This window comes from Xenopus laevis, chromosome 5L, assembly GCF_017654675.1.
Source record: "Xenopus laevis strain J_2021 chromosome 5L, Xenopus_laevis_v10.1, whole genome shotgun sequence".
NCBI lineage: Eukaryota > Metazoa > Chordata > Amphibia > Anura > Pipidae > Xenopus > Xenopus laevis.
In genome coordinates this window covers 164481464-164491884 of record NC_054379.1, presented here as the reverse complement: position 1 = coordinate 164491884, position 10421 = coordinate 164481464, and positions in this window count along the sequence as shown.

The following is a 10421-nucleotide window of genomic DNA, read 5'->3' as shown; positions in this document are numbered from 1 at the left end:
AAAAATCCCTGGTTGGTATTAGTGTGAGCCTTTGGCGGGGGGCTTTTAAGTGTAATACTTGGAGAGCGCAGGAACGGGAGGGATTTCCATTAAGAGAGCGACTGTCACAAACCAGTGATCTGAAGAGACAGTTTAAAAGCCCATTAGAAATCATTATAGTCATTGACGTTACGCTGAAATGTTTCATAATTCCCACATCTTACAATGCGGCTCATTCCCCTCCTCTGCAGCACGACAAGCGCGAGCGTCTCACCGACAAAAGGAAACTCGCATTAACCCTTTTACTTTTACATTTCCTAATATTTAACTTTTTACCCATTCCCTGACAGAGGTGCTCATGGGACACTCTAATAAGGAGCCCATAAGGCGCATTCGCTGGACAGTGAGCAAAGCAATTTTGAGCGCAATTTTTTCCACCAGAATTCCAGCATCATTGTAGATGCAATTCTCATGATGCAATTGTATTGCGCCTAAGCCCCATTGCATCTAATTTGCCAACATAGTTTCAACTGTGCGTGCATTGAATGTGGGCTTGAAGGTAAGTGGCAGGTAGGTTTGAGTGGATCGTGGGCATAGAACCATTTTGCCAAAGTTACAGAGTGGCCACGGCAGATCAGGGGAGTGGCCAGGCTCAGATTTCGGGCTTGGGCACCTTTAGGCTGCTGGGTCCTAACACCCGGTGGCTTTGCAAGCGCAAACCCCAGAGGGCCTCGCCACAAATCCGGGCCTGGGAGTGGCCATGTGTACAAGGGACTTTTTATTAAAAAAAATTGGGCCTCATTTTAAAAGTTGGCAGGTCCCAGGGGGCACAAGTAACCAGTGATAATAAGGGAGCTAACTTAGTAGTAGCAATTACTCACGACACAATGGTTTACCATGGAAGAGTATAGTATTAGTAGGAAGAGCAGAGAATGGGCAGGGGCCATAGGGAAAGATTGTGACATTAATGGGTTATATGAATGTTGCCCAACCAGTCGTCCTTCAGTATTCATTGAAATAGACCCAACAGGATCCACTAATGGCCACAGTCCCTTTTAAAGGAAACTGTAGGGTGTAGGTGGGCCTTTAATAGATGCCGAGTGAAGAACAATGCCCATACAATACCCATACAAGAGTCCATGCCCAAACAATGACTCCACCTACAGGAATAAAGGAAAAAGTCAGGATCCTTACATGGTGGTACTGAAACCTGGTGGGAAGCTATGTGATGCCCTTCTGAACTGAGGATTCTTGTTTGGGCACTATATGAGTATAGGGTGAACTTTTGGGTACACAAACCATGGGCTGTACCAGGCACAGGGGGCCCAAGTGACCACTGGGGTAATAATAGGGGAAGACCCAGCTAAATTAGTAGTAGCAACCACTAATGGTTTCCCATGGAAGAGTATAGTATAAGTAGGAAGAGCAGATTATGGGCAGGTGCCATAGGGATCATGACATGAATGGGTTATTTGAATTTTGCCCAACAAGTCGTCTTTCAGTGTTAGTTAAAATAAACCCAACAGGATCCACTAATGGCCAGAATCCCTTTTAAAGGAAACTGTTGGGTGTTGGTGGGTCTTTAGTAGATGCTGAGTTACGGTACCTTTCCCCCTATGGCATACATTGTTGTTACTGAGGCTAATCACATGGCATCAGATGGCATGGTACAAAGGAAGAGAGACTCAAGAAGAAAGGGAGGTAGAAGAACGATGCCCATACAATGAGTCCAACTTCAGTAATAAAGGAAAAAGACAGGATCCTTACATGGTGGTACTGAAGCCTGATGGGACAATATAAAGCTCTGTGATGCCCTTCTGAACTGAGGATTCTTGTTTAGGCACTATATGGGTATAGGGTGAAAATGTGGGTACAGACAACATAAGAGGTGCCAGGCACTCTTAGGGAACTGATCTGTTGTTGGTTTTATAATCTACAGGTATGTGATATACTTTAGCAGAATGGATCAGAGGTTGTACCAATGTACTTGTAGGGGTTCAACCCCATACTGCGGCACTGTGAGTCTACTCATTGTCTTTTTGTGGCCGTTATATTAGTAGTTAGGGCAGCTATTGCTTTAACATGACATTAATGAAACGGAAACGGAGCGAGGCAAACACTGAGTTTCTTCTAATCCCAGTGCAGCCGGAGCCGAGGTTTACGAAAGCTTTGAAGTTTGACGTCCCCCGAGAATTGAGAAAAGAAATCTCATCTGGGGCTTTGGCAAAGGAAATGTTCTGTCGTGCAGTTTGGGCAGGGGGCCAGACTTTTCCTGCTTTATTTAATGGAGAATTACATGTAGCTCCATATGTCTCATACACACGTATGGGCAAGACTTTGCTCATAGCATCTCACAAAGCCAACAGGTCATACTTATAATGAGCCTCACCCCATACAATATGGAGGATGGACAATATGTGCTGCTTTACTTTAATTGGAACAAGAATCTCATAGATCACCAGTGGTTCTTAAATGGCAATGAAGTGTTAAAGACGTGGGCCACAGCTTTTTTTCTTACTCAAGTTTTACCCCTGTTCTTGGCACTGGGGGTTTCCATACTGCTGGCCCACTGGCCTATTAACTCCAATATATCTCCTAGGTGGACTTTCAGCTATCGAGGGCAATCTATCTTAATCTGGCCATACACTGATTATTTGTTTGGTAAAGTAGAGTGGGTTAGGCTTCTGCAGTTATTTGGACACCTGTCTATAGTGATTGGATATCTGTCCAGATATCATTGAGGTAGGCTTGATATAGGCACAATACATTAGCCAATACGTTGCCATCTCAGTTTGAAGGTCCAGAGTGGGCATCTGTAATTAGCCCATGCATGGCCAATTTAAAGCGTCAAAACCACGCCCACTTTCCAGTTTAGTCCTAAACTCTAAAGCTTGACACACTTGGACACTTGGGACATCTTCTTCCAAATGCTCCTGCCAGTTACACGGAGTCCTAGGTGCTCCCCTAGAGAATCTGGCAATGCAGTGGGTCTACCCAGCATTCCATACTCTCATTATAGTAGAGTTTACACTAGCAGCAAAAATCCACCCAAACCACAACGATGGAGAGTAATGTTGAGACCAGCGTTGCTATGATATGGTAGGAAGTCATGTTATGTAGAGACCTGCATTAGCTTCCTCCAATCCTAATGGAGAGACCACTAAAGAGACCCAAGTGAACTTGAAGATCAATTTTACTCTATTGTTCCTACTTCTTCCTACTTACTGTCCTACTTACTGTCTGCTGCTCCCTTCAAGAATGTTGCACTTATTTATACCATCTAAATACAGGTCTGATTTAATTGAGCTAGAGCAGTGATCCCCAACCAGTGGCTCATGGGCAACACGTTAAATTTCAGGCTTTAAAGGGATTCTGTCATGATTTTTATGGTGTTGTTTTATTTCTTAATTACACCGTTTACAATGCAAATAATTTACTCTACAATATAAAATCTAATTCCTGAAGCAGAAAGTGTATTTTTTTAAATTTGTAATATTGGTGTATAAGTAGGTGCATCTCAGGTCATTTTGCCTGGTCATGTGCTTTCAGAAAGAGCCAGCACTTTAGGGTGGAACTGCTTTCTGGCAGGCTGTTGTTTCTCCTACTCAATGTAACTGAATGTGTCTCAGTGGGACCTGGATTTTACTATTGAGTGCTGTTCTTAGATCTACCAGGCACCTATTATATTGTGTAAGAGAGCTGCTATCTGGTTACCTTCCCATTCTTCTGTTGTTTGGCTGCTGGAGGGGGGAAGGGAGGGGGGTGATATCAGTCCAACTTACAGTACAGCAGTAAAGAGTGACGGAAGTTTATCAGAGCACATGACTGGGGGCAGCATGACTGGGGGCAGCTGGGAAACTGACAATATGTCTAGCACCATGTCAGATTTCAAAATTAAATCAGTTTGCTCTTTTGAAAAGAATTCTACTGGAGCAGCACTATTAACTGATGTTTTTTTTTTAAAAAATAAACACATTTTCCCATGACAGTATCCCTTTAAGGTCCAAAGTATACATCACAAAGGGGCAACGTTTCGGACCCCTCCGGGTCCTTTATCAAGCCTCATGTGTCACATTCAAAAACCAACTTAAATAGGGGTGAAATTAAATGGAAACGATTTTGGATACTGGACTATGACTCACACACAATTGAGAATACCATTAACTTCTTAACGAGAGGGAAGGGCTCACAATCACCAACCCCTTTCACCCCTATTTAAATTGGTTTTTGAATGTGACACAAGAGGCTTGATAAAGGGCCCTGAGGGGTTCAAAACGTTGCCCCTTTGTGATGTATAATTTGGGCTTCAAATAAATCACCGTTTAGACACAATTGCAACTAACAGGTGTGCATCCGAATTTCTTTTGTTATTTACCCATTGACACTTATGCGAGGGAAGGGTCTTCCGGATAAGCACCCTACACTTACAACAAGTGTTTTGGGATTGGGTTGAGCTCTCCATATTCGTGCATAGTATCCCTTTAAGGTAACTTTTGGTTGCATAAAAACCATGTGTACTGCCAAATAGAGCCTCCTGTAGGCTGCCAGTCACATAGGGACTTCTGAATCACCAATCACCTCCCTTAGTTGGCATCCTCAGGACTTTTTTCGTGCTTGTGTTGCTCCCCAAGTCTTTTAATATTTGAATGTGGCTCATGGGTAGAAAAGATTGGGGATCCCTGGGCTAGAGGGATGACATCCTACTTTACCAACATACATGACTTGCTGATACTCCATTCCTCAAACCTTTACAAAACTCGCCTACGGTAAAAAAAATCCGATTTATTTAGGGGTTTGGGCGGGGGAGAAGAGTTGAACGAATCCCAGACAACTACATTGAAGCTATTAGTCATGCTGCTGTCAGTAGATTACTTTTATCCAGGCCACGCTTGTCCCATGAAATTAGTCATGTGGATGAAATAAAAGCTTCCGCTCACCGAAATCCCACGGGCTCGTCTGGGGGTTGATCTTCTGAGCATCGAGCGAGACAAAGAAAGAGTTTAGTAATATTTCCTTTCAAGGTGAGCTTTGGGGGAGACGTAATACAAAACAAGGGAAATGTTATCCTCCAGGGGTTGCGGCTCAGGTTCTAAATGACTGTATATATGGCGTGGCCACTAATCTCTCCATATATGAAGCTCAACCCTTGTAACTGGAGCAGCCATTGAAATATAAACCCCTGACGCCTTCTTACATAATACACCTTGGCCGAGGGCTGCTATGGTAGAACTTATATTCCGGCATCCACCATGTGCCTCTGCTTTATTAGAATGCAAGCTCTTTGGGACAGGAAGGGTCTCTGTGTTGTATATAAGCAGCTGTACTACAATAAGAAGAGTTATACACTACTACAGATGATTCATCCTTCCCCATAATGGAAGATATTTTCCTGTAAAAACATTTCATATGTGCGGCGCGTTCATCTCGCGCTGGTATTAAGTGAATTTTGCATCACAAAGTCTCTTCACAACAATCAGTCGCTCTCTGTACGATGTGACATTCTCTGCGTGCCGATCATCTCCTCCCTACAGATCCTCATAATGCTCAGCATACGTCCCCCCTCCCTCCCATTCACCTACTTTATCCATTTCTTTTCATACATTAGTCACATTCACTTGACACTGACATTGGGTTTTTATGATCCCTGAGAATTTCTATGAGTTATTCCGGCACTGAGAGAACATATTATATGTGAATGCTAATGGCTGGGTGTTGTTGCTGGTGCCTTTGCTTATCTGCTCCCTGATTGATGTGTTGCTCCTTGGCTCAGTTTCAGAGACAAGTGCAAGCTTTGTGCCCAAGCAAAGCCAAATGATAAGACTCATGCCAGTCAGTCTAGCAATACCCATCCTGCCAACCCAGTCACAATTTAAGCATGTAAATGAAAGAGGAGAGGCATAGCTCAAAACCCTGGGCACCCCACAAAAAAATAATTCAGTCTTTCTTGCAGGATCAGAGTTGCCCAAGAGTGACATATCCCACAGTCCTTATTGAGCATTTTGGCTGCCAACCCTCTACCTTCACCTGGACCTTCACCCTGCCCTATCTTATGGGGTTCCCTCCTGAGCAGAACCAAAGGTACCACTGCAACCCTGCAAAAAAATGAATTGGTTTAGACTTACTTCTATTGGTCCTCTGTAATTTGACCATAAATGTCCATGCAGAGTATTTAGTTAATTCTCCGGTTGAGCCAAAAGTCAAAATGCCAAATATATGAGGGACCGGAAAGAAGTTTACATCAATCCATTTTTTGGGGTTCAGATCCCTTTTAACAACTTTCCAGCTCTTGTCCTACTGGGGTTCCTCTGTTGTGCCAGTAAAAATTGAGACTGCACTGGTCCTACAGGGGAGGTCTCACACCTTAGTTATGGGTTTTCCCTATTCTAAAATAAGTAACTCTAAGCTTGTAACTCTATTTGTAGGGATGTTCCTTTGTTCTCCAATACCCCAAACATAGCTATTCTGTGTCCCAGGCTACCTTTTGCTCCCCTTATCTCTCAGCTGCCCAACTGGTTACTATACAGCTGATTGATCTGCTTTCTCTCTGGTCAAGTCGGGCTTGAACACAGTCTGGATTTTGGCTACACCATTCCTTTAAACCCAGTGTACTACTATCTGCTTAAGCCAAATACTACTTCTTATTCACACTCCTTTCAGCACAAGTCTTCCTTTTCTCTTCTTCTCCTCTAGTCCCTCAATTTTTATTTAGGGTCTCCTACAATACATCATCTTCTTCCTTCCAAATCTCAGTTGAGGTTCTCCAAAGGCTCTTTCCTTGGCCCATTTTTATTCTCTCCTAATCTTTTTCCTAATCAATTCATATGGATTCCAATAGCCCCTCCTGGCTAATGATACTCAAATCTATTGCCCATCTCCTGATCTCAACCTAGAACTCAACTCAAGTTTCTTCTTGCTTGTCTGCCATTTCTATTTGGATGTACCAACCAGTGTCGGACTGGAGCATCCAGGGTCCACCACCTCAGGGCCCTGCACACACCCCCGGATCCCCTGCCTCAGCCCCAACCCCCCATGCCCCTTATTCTTTCAGTGGCCGCTATTGCGGTCGGGGGGAGTTCAGGGGCCAAGTGTTTCATGCAGGAGCGTGTCAGGGTCAGCGGGACCCATAAGTGCCAGGCCCACCACGTGTTTTCCAACTGTCCCGCTGGCCGAGTCTGACCTGTAATTAAACATCTTTAAGAAATGTCTGTTAGAGTTAACAAATCTAGTATCACCTCCTTAATCCTGCCCTTTCTTTTACTCCTCATATCCAACCAATAACTGCATCGTGCCACTTTAATCCCCAGAATATTTCTAAAATACAAATGTCCGTCACACCACATGGCACCACATTTCTGATCCACTCCATTGGCCGCACGGATGGAGACCAACTGCCAGGAGAGCAATTAAAGGTCCTACAGGGGATGTCACTACACCCGGTAGCCTGGCACATCAGGGACTCATAGGCACAATTAATTATGTGGGTGTAAATATAAAAATAATTGCAAATATGTAGCTCCCTATTTACTCTGTTGCTCTGTCAAACCCTCCCTGGTTTCCCTTACCATTTATAACACTCACTTTCTTCTTTATATGCTCCTCCCACCTTCCCCGTGCAATACCTAATGCCCCTTCTCTTGACCCATCCCCACTCCTTGTGTCTCATAACCCTGGTTGCCTTTAGAGTGTAAGCTCTATTGAGCAGGACCTACTTTACCTCCTGTGAGTAATCTATAGGTTAGATGGCTGCAAGTTTCTATGGTCCAGCCCTGCCTGATATATTGGCACTTCATTAGCTCTTTGCTGTGTTTAACCCATAGGGTTTATGATTTAAGGCACTAAAAGGGTTAATACCGATTGTACTGATTGTTTTTATTCGTTTCCCTGTTTTTAAATAAATAGAAGCAACATAAATTGACAAATCCGTGACTAATTTAATTATTTTTTTAGAAATTCCATGACATTTTGAAGAGAAGTGCAAATGATACAGAGTCTGGGATGATTTACTGGGCTCTCAGTTTCACAGATAATTTGCCCATCAAAAGAATCTGTTAATTTCATGTATTTCCCATTAATCTCACGAGTTGTTCCTGCAGCTGTTAGTCTGTCATTTTCACATATGTTGCAGAACAGGTCCCAATTGATTATTCCTGCAGATAAACGATCTTGGTGCGAAGATGTAATTGTTCCATCAAATCAACATCTCTGACTAATGGTCTCTCAGCGTAGCTCCCCTATCTCAAAGTCACTGTATATATAATATATATATATATATATATATATATATATATATATATATATATATATACACATATATATATATATATATATATATATATATATATAGAGTGACTTTGTATTATATACTTGTATACTTACATAATATAAGGGATAATGTACCATCTACTGTAAATGATAAGGATATTAGAAGTCACTGAGGGGTTGTTCTGTGACCATATAAAGGCACAAGGCTGCAGGCTGAGTTATACAGGGAACTCTGAGTATCACTCATGTATTATAAGGGATAATGTACCCCCTACTGTAAATGATAAGGATATTAGAAGTCACTGAGGGGTTGTTCTGTGACCATATAAAGGCACAAGGCTGCAGGCTGAGTTATACAGGGATCTCTGAGTATCACTCATGTATTATAAGGGATAATGTACCCCCTACTGTAAATGATAAGGATATTAGAAGTCACTGAGGGGTTGTTCTGTGACCATATAAAGACACAAGGCTGCAGGCTGAGTTATACAGGGAACTCTGAGTATCACTCATGTATTATAAGGGATAATGTACCCCCTACTGTAAATGATAAGGATATTAGAAGTCACTGAGGGGTTGTTCTGTGACCATATAAAGGCACATGGCTGCAGGCTGAGTTATACAGGGAACTCTGAGTATCACTCATGTATTATAAGAGATAATGTACCCCCTACTGTAAATGATAAGGATATTAGAAGTCACTGAGGGGTTGTTCTGTGACCATATAAAGACACAAGGCTGCAGGCTGAGTTATACAGGGAACTCTGAGTATCACTCATGTATTATAAGGGATAATGTACCCCCTACTGTAAATGATAAGGATATTAGAAGTCACTGAGGGGTTGTTCTGTGACCATATAAAGGCACAAGGCTGCAGGCTGAGTTATACAGGGAACTCTGAGTATCACTCATGTATTATAAGGGATAATGTACCCCCTACTGTAAATGATAAGGATATTAGAAGTCACTGAGGGGTTGTTCTGTGACCATATAAAGGCACAAGGCTGCAGGCTGAGTTATACAGGGGACTCTGAGTATCACTCATGTATTATAAGGGATAATGTACCCCCTACTGTAAATGATAAGGATATTAGAAGTCACTGAGGGGTTCTGTGACGATATACTGGGTATCAATACTCTAAATTCTACTCAGCAATATCAGAGTATTCAGACTGAATGTGAACATTTTTAGTAGTGATTGTTTCATTTACCAGGGTGAAAAGAGCTGACAGTCATATGGTAATAGCCAGTGAGTTGTCCAATGATCTATGCCTGTGCAATACAGACTACAGAGGTGAATAACTGATTTATACACTGAACTTTTATACCTGAACACAAAGAGATCTGGGCTTCCTTATAATCCCGTCAAATCCTGAGAGGGCAGTTGGGTGGGCTACTGGCGGCACAAGAGATCTCTGGAGTATCGAAGGGTTAAAGCCACCCACTTCAAAATACATTTGGGAAGTAGTTGCAGGAGAACCTGCCTGAATGTGAAAAGGCTTCTGTACTTGGCACACACACATGTACACATAGCTGGGCAATACACTGAGAATACCAGAGGGAACACGTGATCTGCTGATGGGAGCCAGATGGGAAAAGCAGCTCTGAGAATGAGACAGAGAGTTGGGCTTGTGAAATCATTCTATCCATGTCATGCCCAGTGTTGTCTGTTGCACTCGCAAATCAGCAGTTGTGCCCTTTTCTATCAATATTTTATATTTGAGGATTTATATTGATATGTGACTGTGCCACAAACTGAAGAGCAGGAGGGCAGGGTCTGCAAATATATACAGTGAATAAAGTACCCCCTGTTGTAAAATATAAGGATATAATACACAAAAGCCATGAATATCCTGTAAATTATATCCTTATAAACGGTGAGTTCTGATGTCATCAGTTATAAACGGTGAGTTCTGATGTCATTTCTGTCACATGACTCACTGAAATTTGTGTATTATAATAAATAAAGTACCCCCAGTTGCAAAATATGAGGATATTAGAAGTTACCTCGGAGTTCCATGACCTGTATAAAAACACTCGGCCTTCAGCCTCGTACTTTTATATGGTCATGAAACTCCTCGGTAACTTATAATATCCTTATATTTTACAAGAGGGGGTACTTTATTCACTATATTATATAAGTTACCCAGGAGTTTCATGACCATATAAAAGGGGTACAA